The sequence below is a fragment of the Heterodontus francisci genome, chromosome 32, assembly GCF_036365525.1.
Source record: "Heterodontus francisci isolate sHetFra1 chromosome 32, sHetFra1.hap1, whole genome shotgun sequence".
NCBI classification, from domain to species: Eukaryota; Metazoa; Chordata; class Chondrichthyes; order Heterodontiformes; family Heterodontidae; genus Heterodontus; species Heterodontus francisci.
In genome coordinates, this window is record NC_090402.1 from 10,045,324 (window position 1) to 10,059,363 (window position 14,040).

The following is a 14,040-nucleotide window of genomic DNA, read 5'->3' on the forward strand; positions in this document are numbered from 1 at the left end:
CAGTCAATGGGGGTCGAGGTCAAGGAGGACCTCCAAGAGGTGAAGAGCCAGCAGGCCTCGCTCTTTGCCAAGGAGGCCTCCAAGATCATCTTCCGGTCCAGAGTCCGCTCCATCGAGCAGGATGAGACGTGCTCGCGTTACTTCTTCCAAAAGGTACAGAGAGAGAGCTCTGTTATCAGCAGCCTGAAGGAAGAAGATGGCTCGGTAACGTCTTCGCAGTCCGACATACTAAGGATCAGCAAATCCTTTTATGCTGGGCTGTATGACGCGAAGCCCACAGACAGCAGAGCCTCCCAGTCCTTCCTGTCATCTATCACAGAGGTCTTAGATGACAGCAGGAGGGAGAGACTGGACAAGCCGCTAACTCTGGACGAGCTGACAAAGGCCGTCGAGTCTTTCGAGACGAGTAAAACTCCCGGGAGCGACAGCTTACCGGTCGAGTTGTACTTGGCCCTGTGGGACTGGGTCGGCCCGGACCTGCTGGAAGTATACGAGAGTATGCTCCTGGCCGGCAGCATGTCTGAATCCATGAGAAAAGGCATCATCACCCTCATTTACAAGCAGAAGGGGGAGAGGGCAGAAATCAGAAATTGGCGGCCCATCTCACTGCTTAATGTTGATTACAAGATTCTGTCCAAAGTCATAGCCAGTCGAGTCAAGTCTGCTCTGGAGTTGGTGATTCACCCCGATCAGACCTGTACTGTACCCGGCAGGAAGATCTCGGATAGTCTCGCGCTACTCAGGGATACGATCGCCTACGTATGGGACAGGAGGGTGGACACCTGCCTCATCAGCCTGGACCAGGAGAAGGCTTTTGACAGGATATCGCACACCTACATGATGGACGTGCTTTCCAAAATGGGGTTTGGGGAGGGAATCTGCAATTGGATCCAACTGCTCTACACAAACATCAGTAGCGCAGTCTCAATCAACGGGTGGGAATCTGAAAGTTTCCCGATCAAATCTGGAGTCAGACAGGGCTGTCCTCTGTCCCCGGTCTTGTTTGTTTGCTGTATTGAACCCTTTGCTGAGTCTATTAGGAAGGATGCGAGCATAAGAGGGGTGACAATCCCAGGCAGCGGAGGCACTCAGGTCAAAACCTCCCTGTACATGGATGACGTCGCCGTTTTCTGCTCGGATCCGCTGTCCGTGCGCAGACTGATGAGCACCTGCGACCAGTTCGAACTGGCCTCGGGAGCCAAAGTCAACCACAGCAAGAGCGAGGCCATGTTCTTTGGCAACTGGGCTGACCGATCCTTTGTCCCCTTCACCGTCAGGTCAGGTTACCTGAAGGTGCTGGGGATATGGTTCGGAAGGGCCGGGGCGTGCACCAAAACATGGGAGGAGCGAGTAGCCAAGGTACGACAAAAGTTGGGCAGGTGGGGGCAGCGATCTCTCTCCATTGTGGGTAAGAACCTGGTCATTAGGTGCGAGGCGCTCACGTTGTTGCTCTACGTGGCGCAGGTCTGGCCCATACCCCACTCCTGCGCCGTGGCAGTCACCCGAGCCATTTTCCGCTTCGTCTGGGGATGTAAAATGGACCGGGTCCGGAGGGACACGATGTTCAAATCTCTGGACAAGGGCGGGAAAAATGTACCCAACGCGGCCCTCATCCTGATGACCACCTTCGTGTGCGGCTGCATCAAGCTGTGTGTAGATCCCCAGTACGCAAACTCCAAGTGTCACTACGTGCTGAGGTTCTATCTGTCCCCGGTGTTGCGAAGGATGGGCCTGGTCACATTGCCGCGGAACGCACCGTGCAGTTGGGCGGTGCCGTACCACCTATCCTTCGTGGAGCAGTTTCTGCGGAAAAACACCTTTGACCACCGGTCCATCAGGCAGTGGTCTGCATGGAATGTCCTCAAGGCCCTACGGGAAAAGGAAACGGTGGATCCTGTCGGATGGTTCCCCGAGCAGACCGTCAAAGTCATTTGGCGGAATGCCTCATCACCAGAACTTTCAAACAAGCACCAAGACATAGCTTGGCTGGTGGTGAGAAGGGCCCTCCCCGTCAGATCCTTCATGCACACCCGAAGTCTCGCCCCCTCCGCACAGTGCCCCCGCGTTGGCTGTGGTGGGGAAGAGACGGTCGCCCACCTCCTCCTGGAATGTGCCTTTGCAAAGCAGGTGTGGAAAGAGATGCAGTGGTTTTTGTCGAGGTTCATCCCAAGCAGCTCTGTAACACAGGAGTCTGTGCTCTACGGGCTGTTCCCAGGGACGCACACCGAGACAAACATCAACTGCTGCTGGAGGACTATCAATTCGGTGAAAGACGCCCTTTGGTCTGCCCGAAACTTGCTGGTCTTCCAGCGCAAAGAGTTGTCCACCACCGAATGTTGCAGACTGGCACATTCCAAGGTCCAGGACTACGTGCTGAGGGACGCACTAAAGCTTGGGTCAGCCGCAGCAAAGGCTCAATGGGGAAAGACCACAGTGTAAGGTTCCCCCACCAAGCTGGACTGAGGGGCTGGATCCATGGGAAACCCCTCGAACTGTATCGTTAATATTCTCAATTGCTGTAAATGTAAAACTGTAATTGACATGACAATTGTGAAACGGAAGGGTTGGGAAGAAACTCATGACAGTATTGAAGGAAACTGATCTCCCTTGCAATGTTTGTATTTTTTGGTGCTGTTTGGAAACTGTTTGGCAATGTAATTTTTACAGATTTTTATGAATAAAGTATATTTTGGAAATAAAAAAAAAATTTCTCAGAAGTGTCTCCAAGTGCTTCATCTGAAGTGCAAATCACTGTTATGTAGGTAAATGGAGAGGGAGATTGTCCCTGCAAACAGCCATAAGGCGGCAATTAATCTGTTTTTTGGTTGTGTTGACTGAAGTTCAACATATTAACACAGCAAACAATGGACAGTCTCACAGCTCAGTGAGCAAACATATCACAGAGTGTATAACCAAGGCATGGAGATCAAAGAGGTCCTAGGTTTAACCCCTGAGCGGTGCTCAGCTTGGATGATGATTTAGCACTAAATTGGGCTGCAAGTCCCCAAGGTAAGGGAAGGATTCCATTAAAACCATGAAACGGGGGTACCTGCCACCCAATGAACTCCTCGACATTCAGGTTAGTGATTCATTTGCTGACAAAGAATACACTGGCCTTGGAATGGGTGCAGTGAGGATTCACCCGAGTGATACCGGGGCGAAAAGTGTTGATTTGTGAGGACAGGTTGTACAGACTAGGCTTGCATTCCATAGAGTACAGAAGATTGAAGGGATGATCTAATAGAAGTGTTTAAGACAATTCCATCAGCCTGCCCATGTCCTCTTGAAGCTCATCACTAACCTCCTCCCAGTTCGACTCTAAAGAGCAATTCTTGATAACTCTGCATCATCAATTAAATTGTCAAAGAAGATCCACATGAAGCACTCCTGTTCAAAATGATGCATTGTGACTGCAAAACATACACAAGACTTTTACGCAGAATACTGTCATTTCCTTAAATAATGATTGAAAGGAGTACACACGAAAATATATGACTGCTAAACTTCATTTATTGATAGCTGCTTTTGTTTTAAAGGGAACAAATGATTCTCCAAGTGATCAGTTCCGAATTTGTGCCATGTAGGCCGGGGAGGGAGACAAGCCAATTTTCTTAAAGATGGGAGGGCAACGTAAAGACTGAAGTTGAATCATTTTCACATACCTCTGCCATAACTATCGATGGTGGCAAGGAACCAGGCCACAGAATCACAGGAGGCCATTCAGTCCATCCTGCCCGTGCTGGCTCTTTGAAAGAGCTATCCAATTAATCCTATTCCTCTGCTCTTTCCCCACAGCCCCGCAAATTATTAATTTTCAAGTTTTTATAAAGTTACTATTAACTGTACTTCCACCGGCCTTTCAGGAAGTGCATTTCAGATCACAACTGCTCGCCTCACAAAACAAATTCTCATCATCCTCCCTCCGGTTCTATTGCAAATTAGCTTAAACCTATATCCTCGAGTTACCAAGCTTTCTGCCAGTGGAAACAGTTTCTCCCTATCTGCTCCAACACAATCCCTCATAATTTTTAACAACTCTATTACATCTCCCATTAACCTATACTGCTGTAAAACTTCTCTTATGACCTACCCATCTTAGTTATACAACATTGCTTCAGACTGGGAAAAATTAGGTACTATATTAGTATATTTTTAAAACAGTTGGCAGTAAGTAACACAAGTGCTACCTACAAGAACACATTTGTTTTTTTTAAGAACCATCTGCTTACTTGAAATCCAAGATGTGACATTCACTCAACTCAACTATCAATCTTACCAATGACCTATTTAACAATTTACAGTTGGAATGCTCCCTTAATCCTTTGATGTCCGAAGTTATTCTCTCCACAGCATTTTCCAATTCCATGCGGTATTTCACAATGCTCATTGGCAGGCCTCGCCGTTAGCGGCTTAGTCGAACAATTGCAATACTTGAGGCTTAGATCCAAATAAATGCCATCTTTATCAGCAGATTTAGTTGCAAGAATGATTTAATTATCAAGCTTGTAATAACTCTTTAATATACTCCAGGAATCCGTTCTGGGTGAATGATAATTTTAGGTGAGAAGTAGCCTGGCCTCCTCACCTCCAGTGTTAAGTGGACTACCGTAGCATCCAGCATGGCTGCATTTGCACAGGTAGCGCTTACTCAGGCCACTGCTGTATGGAAAGTATCCAACGCAGATATCTCTGAATCATAAATTAATCAATCAATGGCAGGAAAGGACAAAGAAATAACCCTGGGGTTAAGATTGATTTAAATGAAGCAAGAATTTGTAAGTGCTTCCAAAGGACTGCACTGATCGGCAGGCAGAGTTGAAGCCTACAGACCAAGAGTGGAAAGAGGCATAACAGTTTGTCCCAATTAAGTTTTGAAAAACTTACATTTTCCCCTTGACCCCCCAAGTACTGTACCCCCCACATGCCGCCAAATCAAACACATGAACCTTGCTCATAGAAAAACCATTATCCAGAGGGGGATAATGTGAATGTGGCTATGCAGTGATCAGGAATTTTCACATCAGCTTATCCACAAGTCCTTAAGGCCTTAAGCCATTAATGGACACTAAATTATAGGACACTTGTCTTCACAATAGGAGCCTTCTCTCCACTCTCATCAGTCATCATGTCATCTTCACCTCGGGGCCTTCCCTCCTCATCCAAATTACAGCACGCCCAGTTCGACAGGGATGGATACAGGCAAAAGAATTGCAAGTATCTTCTCGTCTTCTTATTTAGCACAGGTGGCTGTAATGCATCAAAAGCTGTTTTATAAGAAAGAAAGATATTGCATTCGTATAGCACCTTTCATGACCTCAGGACGTCCCAAAGCGCTTTACAGCTGGTGAAGTACTTTTGAAGTGTAGTCACTGTGGTAATGGCAGCCAGTTTGTGCACAGCAAGCTCTCACAAACAGCAATATGAAAATCAGCAGATAATCTGTTTTAGCGATGCTAGTTGAGGAATAAATACTGGTCAGGAAGAACGCCCCAGATCTTCTTTGAAATAGTATCATGGGATCTTTTCTATCCACCGGAGGTGGCAGATGAGGCCTTAGTTGAATGTCTCACCCAAAAAATATCACCTCTGACAGCACAGCACTCCCTCAGTACTGCACTGGAGTGTCAGGCTAGATTATGGGTTCAATTTTCTGCAGTGGGTCTTGAACCCATAACCTTCAGACTCAGAGGCTAGAGTGCTACCCATTGAGCCGTGGTGGACACATCTAAATGGAAAACCTAAAATGTTCACCCAACCCTGACATGATACAGGCAATAAAGGCAACTATCACTGCACTGCACCCAACTCCGCCATAGAATTACATAGAAAACATGGACACAGGCCACTCGGCCCGACTAGCCTGTGTTGGGAGTTTAACCTCGCTATGTGCCGACTTGGCTCTTTTCCCTGCTGGTGTATAAATGCCCCAGAGCTTGAAAGGAAGGAAAGCTTGCATTTCTATAGCGCCCTTTACAACCATCGGGTGTCTCAAAGTGCTCTACAGCCAATGAAGTGCTTTTGAAGTGTAGTCACTATTGTAATGTAGGAAACACAGCAGCCCAATTTACATCCAGCAAGCTCCAACAAACAGCAATTGTAATAATGACCAGATAATCTGTCCTAGCTGATGTTGGTTGAGGAATAAGTATTGTCCAGGACATAGGGGACAACTCCCCTGCTCTTCTTCGAAATAGTGGCAATGGGATCTTTTAATGTCCATCTGACAGAGCAGACGGTTTTAACGTTTCATTCAAAAGATAGCAACTCCGACAGTGCAACACTTCCTTGGTGCTGCACTGGGTGTGTCAGCCTAGACTTTGTGGGACTTGAACCCAAAACCCTCTGATTCAGAGATGAGAGTGCTTCCAACTGAGCCACGGCTGACCACATAATTTATAAAATGATTTTAATGATGTTTAATATATTTTCACAATGAAACAGCAATAAAGCACAGCTGCCTTTAACAGTGGGGGCGGGGGGGGGGGGCATTCCATCAATCAGTACATTGGGAATTGAGAATACGTGATTGTTATAGTGCATGTAGCATGTAAAACAATCTATTATACATCCCACTCGGCACCCACAAGGCTCTCAGCTATCATGTTTCCTGTTACACACACTCACATCATCTGTTTAAAACCCTCAACCAAATGTCATCCTGCACCTAAAATTTTCAGATTCTATTTGTTGTAGGGCATTGCTGCTTATCTGCCCTTTATTATAACATGCTGGCAGGCTCGGTCCTCAAGACCAATTTATAATTAGAATAAAGCAACAGCATCCATTTCCCTGCTCCTGGGGGCCAGAGTTACAACAACACACAAAAATGCTGAATTAAAAAGAAGTCGATGTAGTTCACTGTTAAGTACAAGCTCTCTTTCATTTCAAGGGTTTCAAGTGCTTGAGGGTAGGAAAGCTGGTGATCTTAGGAGGGACAGACTTGTCAGTGTTCTGTCAGAACATTACTGCCCTGAAGCTGTTTACAGTGGATGAGTGAATATCAGTTTCCATTTATGGCATGTGGATTGGCTGGAAAGGCATATCAAATGCACAGGGGATAAAATAAACACCCGATGAAATATAACCCAATTAAAATTGGCCATGAGTTTTGCCCACATTTAGTACCAAGCTTGTGGATGGATATTTGATGAGGAACTTATTAGAAATTTATACTGTTTTGCAAAACATAATAGATGAAACTTTTGTTGTTAGTCACATGTCACTCCTTTTTGGTGTTTCGCAAAGTGAGAAGACGTGGACTGTAGGCAATGTCTTTCTTTGCAATTGGACGAACATGCCCTTTTTATTTGCTACAAGCCAAAAGACAATTGAAATCAAATTTTCTGGTAATGGAATATAATTTACATCAGCCAACCCAAATATTAGCCAATTCTCATCCTTGTTTTCAAATCCCTCCAAGGTCTTGCATGTCCCTATCTCCGTAATCTCCTGCAGCCCTACAACCCTCTGAGATATCGGTGCTCCTCCAATTGTGGCCTCGAGCATCCCTGATTTGAATCACTCCACCACTGGTGACTGTGTCTTCAGTTACCAAAGCCCTAGGCTCTGGAATTCCTTCCTCATTTAAGATGCTCCTTAAAACTACCTCTTTGACCAAGCTTCTGGTCATCAACCCGAATATGTCCTTGCGTGGCTCACTCAGTGTCAAATTTTGTCTGATAACACTCCTTGGAATGGTTTACTTTGATAAATACAAGTTGGTGTTTGTGCCGCTACAGTCATGCAAACGCACCATTGCCACAGAATGGTAATTTTTGGTCTAAAATATCAAGTAGTATATAACTGAATGCAGCTGGGAATGCAGGGGATCATCTTCAAATTTGCATATTTAAAGAGAATCCCAACAGCACAGGCGGGTAGACTTTAATTTAAAATTGCAGTTGGCCAGATTGGGGAAGACAGAAACCTGGAGTTAAAATTGAGCCAATCTTATCCTGTACTACAGGTTGTGTGAGATAACAGTAATCGTTACGATTACTAGGATTGGTATTCCAGGGGTTACCAGCTAGGTTTCCTCACTAACTTTGTGTCAAGGTAAGGAACACAATCATGCACAATAAAGAGAAAAAAAAGTTTTCACAAACTCCTGGGGGTGGAGGGGGGGGGGGGGGGGGGGGGTGAGGGGTAAGGACGGCAGACCAATGCACTTCACAGCCAATTAAAGGCTTTTACAATGACTTGCCACACCCACAGCCCAACACATAAAGCAACTCCACTCTCACTTTTATTCCAATGCCAATGATCCATGGTCCATGGTCCAGCAACACCCCAGAGTTAGCTGGGTGCAAATGTTTACAGAGACATGGAGCAGTTGCTTTACAAAGGGCTGCAGACAAGTGGGTGGTGAACACTAATGCCACTGGATCATATTCTGAAAACCACCGATTCTAGGCTACACGTTCAAAAGTGTGATTACTGCCTTGCATTGATACCTGGTCCAGCGACGCCGCCATTCAAAAATTCTCATTGTTTCCGAATCACTTCATGGCCTCGGCCCTCCCCATTAAAGGCCTGCTACCCGACCCAAACCTGACGGGACCCAACGACTTGTGGCGGGTTCGGGTCGGGCCGGGCCCCCACTTCCGGATCCGGCTTTTGGGCTCGGGTCGGGTCGGGTCGGGCCGGACACACACGGTAAGTGCTCTGCTGGTAAGTACTGAAATTTTTAAAACTTACTGGAGCTGGGAGTCAGGGACGAAACTGAGTCTGCGCAGTGAGCGAGTGACGTCACTATGATGTCATCACACAAGCGATGCAGCTTCGTGGAGCTTCCCAGTCGGAAGGTAAATAAAGGGATGGTCAGGTCGGCCTCGAGTCGGGTTGAGTCGGGGTCGGGCTTGGGTCGGGTCGGGCTCGGGTCCGCTGTGGTTCGGGTTGGGTTCCTTTTCCCGACCTGAACAGGCCTTTACTCTCTATCTCCGTAACTTCCTCAAGCCCTATAATTTTCCAAGATATCTGCACTCCTCCAATTCCGACCTCTTGCACATCCCTGATTTTCATTGTTCCACCACTGGAGGCCGTAGCTTGAGCGACCTAGGCCCTAAGTTCTGAAATTGCCTCTCTCAACCTTTCAGCCTCTCTCTTCTCCTTTAAGTCACTGCTCACGTCCTAACCCTTTGACCAAACGTGTTCTGATACCTCCTGATGGACTTGGGACAAATTTTGTTTGATAATGCCGCGTGAGGAGCCTTGTGACGTGGTATATGCTAAAGGTCCTGTATCAATGCAAGTTGTTGTTTACTTTGAATATAGGCATAAGAAAAAAGGGCATACGAAGTTGTGGGGTTTTTTTTGCATGTTCTGTGCTACTTTCAATGGCCATGCAACAGAACTGCTGTAGAACCCAGCAAGAGTGTAACTTCATTCTATAGTTCAAGACGACTATTGCCTTAAAATAGAGTGCAATTCCTTCCCTCTTACCACTTGGCTTCACTTTTGACTGAAAATAGAAATGTACCTCATAAAAGCTCTGGGGACTCTGCCGCTACTGCTCTGAAGGCGGCCATAAGTAGGTTTGCATGAGGGAACAGGGCGACTCGACCTCTGACTTTCTGCCTAGGCTTGGCTGGGATCAGGGCCTGCCAGGTGCAGAAGCAGCAATGTAACTGGATGCTGCCACTCTGGCACCAAAGCATTGTGTCCCGAGTCATCTTGTCGTTCTCTTCCATTATTAAAAGTGACAACTGAACGCAAGAGATTGCACTCAAATCTGCCAAGACCACAGAAACATCCTGCTTCTCACGGTACATTTACACAGTGATGTTCAGGAGTTATAAACTTCAACTTGTTGATAATATATTATAATATATATTAAAATATTAAATACAGCATAAAGATATAATCTAATTTAATATATTAATATAGAATATAATGTTGCATATATTATATAATTAACTTAATTAGATTCAATAATAACTTTCGAAGGAAAATTAGATTAATACTTGAAGGGAAGGATTTGAAGGGCTTTGGGGAGAAAAGGAGAGTGGGGACTAATTGGATAGCTCTTTCAAAGAGCCAACATATTCACAACGGGCCTAATGGCCTCCTTTTGTGCGGTATCATTCCATGATTCTATAATGAGGCACTGACCATTCCGATAGAATTAAATGGGAACAAAAAGGCGATGGCACAGAAACTAAACAGCAAAGAACTCCAGGGCTACGAATGTAACTTTTAATCCATCACAGTCCTCGGCAAAGAGTACAGGAACTTACTCATTATCCTCCGTGCCCATTAGTACCCCAACTACATTTACGTGACAATTTCTTCTGAGTAAGCTGCCAATATTGTGTGGGTAGATTATGTAGTGTATTGTTTGCTAAAGCACGAGGAAGGAATGATCTATTGCAAAAATCAATGACCCACTTTCAAGTTCAACAGATTAACACAATAGGGCAAACAGTAACTTAACAACAGGTACTGTGAAGTAATCTGCGCTTTATGCGGGCACAGCTCCTAAATAACTGAAGAAGGAGCAGAGGATTATTAGAACAAGTGAGCAGATGCTGCCATTAACAGTACAATATTGCTAGTTTTTGATCTGCACTCAACTGATTCCATTAAAACGGAACAGGGTAGCATTCTCCAAGTTATTGTTTTCCCCCTCTGGCACAGCGAGTGGAGTTGACGTCTCCCATACCGCTGCCAATTCTACATTATAAAACTTGCCAGTAAAAGGATGAAAAGAAACACTTGCATTTATTTAGCGCCAGCCATGACCTCAGAATTTCCCAAAATGCTTCACAGCCAATGAAGTAGTTTAGAAGCGTAGTCGCTGGTGTAATGTAGGAAACGCGGCAGGCAATTTGTGCACAACAAGGCCCCACAAACAGAAATGAGATTAACCGCTGGGGCAAACTCCCTTGCTCTTCTTCGAAATGGGATGTTTTACATTCACCTGAGGGGGCAGTCTGTGCCTCGGTTTAACATCTCAACCAAAAAGACGGCGTCTCCCCCTCTTTTTCCACATCCCCTGAAGGCAACATCACATTAAAACAAAGGCTACATGAACAGCAGCAAAGCCAAAACAAACAGGAGGGTAGAAGGGAAAGGTTGCAATGTGATCAAGGTTCAGAAGTACACACATTTAATTGAGCTTTGCCTGTGTACTTTAGGCTGCACCTGTACCCTTTACTTGCTGCATTTTCTCACAATCACTCTCTGCAAGAAAAGCAACAGCAAACTCTTTGGCTGCAGATTAGTTTAGCTCCAATAGGGTTAAGTTCCAAGTGCAAAGTGCCTGTTTCAGTAACTCCCCTTTGTTTACTTTACAGCTCAAATGCTAAGATCTGCAAACTGCATCAAAGTTTGCTTTACCAAGTTACATAGAATTATATAGCGTACAGCACAGAAGCAGGCCATTCAACCCAACTGGTCCGTGCCAGTCTTTACGCTTCACATGAGCCTCCTCCCAGCCTACTTCATCGAATCCTATTAGCATATCCTTCTATTTTTTTCTCTCTCATGTACTTATCGAACTTCTCCTTAAATGCATCTATGATAGTTGCCTCAACTGGTCCATGTCATAGTGTTATACCACGTTCTAACAACTCCCTGGGTCAAAAATGTTTCTCCAGAATTCCCAATGGAGTTATTAGTGATCACCACATATCTACGTCACCTATTGTTGGACCTCTGCACCCCCAAACCCCCACAATCTGTGAATCTACTTTCGGATTCTAGTAAAACCACTTCCAAGAGATTTGAAATACCTTGTAAGGTTTTTTTTGGTGTTGTTGAGGAAAGGGGGAAGACGTAGAGGATATGCGGTGATGGAGGCTGCAGTGTGTCCAAACTGGGCAGGCACACAAGCCAGAGCTGACAAAGAGCCTCTGTTCTGACAAAGCTCAACAAGCTTTTGCTAACTCAAGCAGTGGCTCAATTTCAAAAATGGTTTATTAGCAACATCGACACCTTCGTCCTCTGATTTTAATCAGAGCTCGGAGTACTGTCAGAGATCGAGGGATCTGCTATCCCATCTATAACAGTGCTGCGGGTGGGGAAAGTTAAATTAAACAAATTACCATTTACCAATGAATAGGACGTCACGTTTTAAGTGTGTACATTTTATCATAGTTGGTTTCTCTTCCGTCACTTCCACCAAAGACTTGTCCCTAGAAGGTACAACAATCGAACAAACTCGTGCCTGTCGAGGCTGACCATGGAATTGGGTTTCTCTGAATGGAGAGAAACCTCTGAAATGAACAATTATCCCAACAAACATTATTCGCATTCGTTTGATCATTTAGAATTATAAAACAGAAACAAGCAAATTTATTCACACGGAGGATTTGAGTGGCATGGACAGAGTGGATAGTCAGAAGCTTTTTCCCCAGGGTGGAAGAGTCAGTTACTAGGGGACATAGGTTTAAGGTGCGAGGGCAAAGTTTAGAGGGGATCTGCGAGGCAAGTTCTTTACACAGAGGGTGGTGAGTGCCCGGAACTTGCTGCCGGGGGAGGTGGTGGAAGCAGGTACGATAGCGACGTTTAAGAGGCATCTTGACAAATACATGAATAGGATGGGAATAGAGGGATACGGTCCCCGGAAGTGCAGAAGGTTTTAGTTTAGGCAGGCATCAAGATCGGCGCAGGCTTGGAGGGCCGAATGGCCTGTTCCTGTGCTGTACTGTTCTTTGTTCTTTGACTTAGTTACGACAGTTTACTCCAATTACAACTATCCCATACCTCATGAGCAACAGAATTACAGTCAGGCCTTTGGCGAATAATGGTGCAGCTATGTGGTTCACCCAAGTACTGAAGCAGGATGCTGCTCTACCCAGGGCTTTGAGGGCTGGATTACCAGGGCATGTGGCTTCACATAGATGCCAATGCTTCACTGCACCAGTACTAGCCATCCTCTTGATTTGCGCAAAACTGACTAATTCATGCTGAATTATGAATCCTTAGAGGAGAGTAGGCCAAGAGAAGATTTAACAGAGGTGTTTAAAGACACGAAGTGTTTAGATAGAGCAAATAGAGAAACCTTTTTCAATGGTTGATAACCAGAAGACACAAATTTAAAGGTAATTGACAAAAGAAGCAGAGATGAGATGTAGAGTGGTTAGGATTTGGAATGCACTTCCCTATGGGTGGTGGAAACAAATGTGACAGTTTCTTTCAAAAGGGAATTGGATAAATGCTTGAATGAGAAAAAGCTGCAGAGATATGGGAAAGGGTAGGGGGACTGGAACTAACTAGATTGCTCTTTTAAAGACTTGATGGACTGAATGGTCTCCTTCTGCACGGTATCATTCGAGGAATCCCCCAAGGAGCTGCACTTGACTTAGTCGTCTTCTTTACCTACATGCTGACTGCTGGTGACATCATCTGAAGACACGGGGTCAACTTCACATGTGCTCTAGTTTTCCTGAACCTCTCGCGACTGTCTCTGTGCTATCGAGACTGCTTTTCTGACAGTCATAATTTCCTCCAACCCATCTCTGGGAAGACCAAAGCTACCACCCTTTTGCCTCCACCACAAACTCCGTACCCATGCAACCAACTCTATGCTTGGCTATTGTCTTAGCTGAATCAGACTGTAACCTTTGCTTTCTATTTGATCCCAAGCTGACCTTCCAACTCCATATCCCCTCTGTCACAAAGAGCACGTCTTTAAACAGTGCCCACCTTCGCCCCGAGCTAATCCCATCTGCTGCTGAAACACTCATTCGTGCCGGTGTCATTTCCACTCAACAGTGTGAAAGAGCTAGCATGCAAGCAGCGAGAAAGAGTGAACAATTGAGATCACGTCAACCCATGATCCTGGCCTGAACTTTAAACAGGTGAGAGGGCCATCTGCTAATCCAATGCAATGCACCTGCTTCCAAAAAAAAAACATTCTATGTGAATATATTCAGGATTTAGAAATGTACTTGCTCTCACAGCAGGGTAGAATATTGCATTACTCCAACAATACCCTGCTCAATAGAACGGTTTGTAGAACCACAAAATATTTGTGGTCCAAAAATATTCCGTTTCCTTAATCTAATGAGAATCTGAGATACTTCATGCAAGAAGGGA

The 14,040-nt window shown here is 45.3% G+C and overlaps 1 protein-coding gene across 9 annotated transcripts in view; it reads right to left on the reverse strand.

The window, feature by feature from the left end:
- gpsm1b (G protein signaling modulator 1b) overlaps positions 1 to 14,040 on the reverse strand; it is a 265,572-nt gene that overhangs the window by 62,818 nt on the left and 188,714 nt on the right. For 2 of the 9 annotated variants that reach the window (XM_068012194.1, XM_068012190.1), the window contains exon 1: positions 10,718 to 10,801. The exons of 5 other annotated variants lie outside the window; for them this stretch is intronic. The gene's annotated coding sequence lies outside the window, so the exon portion shown is untranslated. Of the gene's footprint in view, positions 1 to 10,717; positions 10,802 to 10,918; positions 11,084 to 14,040 lie in introns of those variants that run through there. 2 more of the 9 variants (XM_068012195.1, XM_068012191.1) reach the window with 2 other exon arrangements.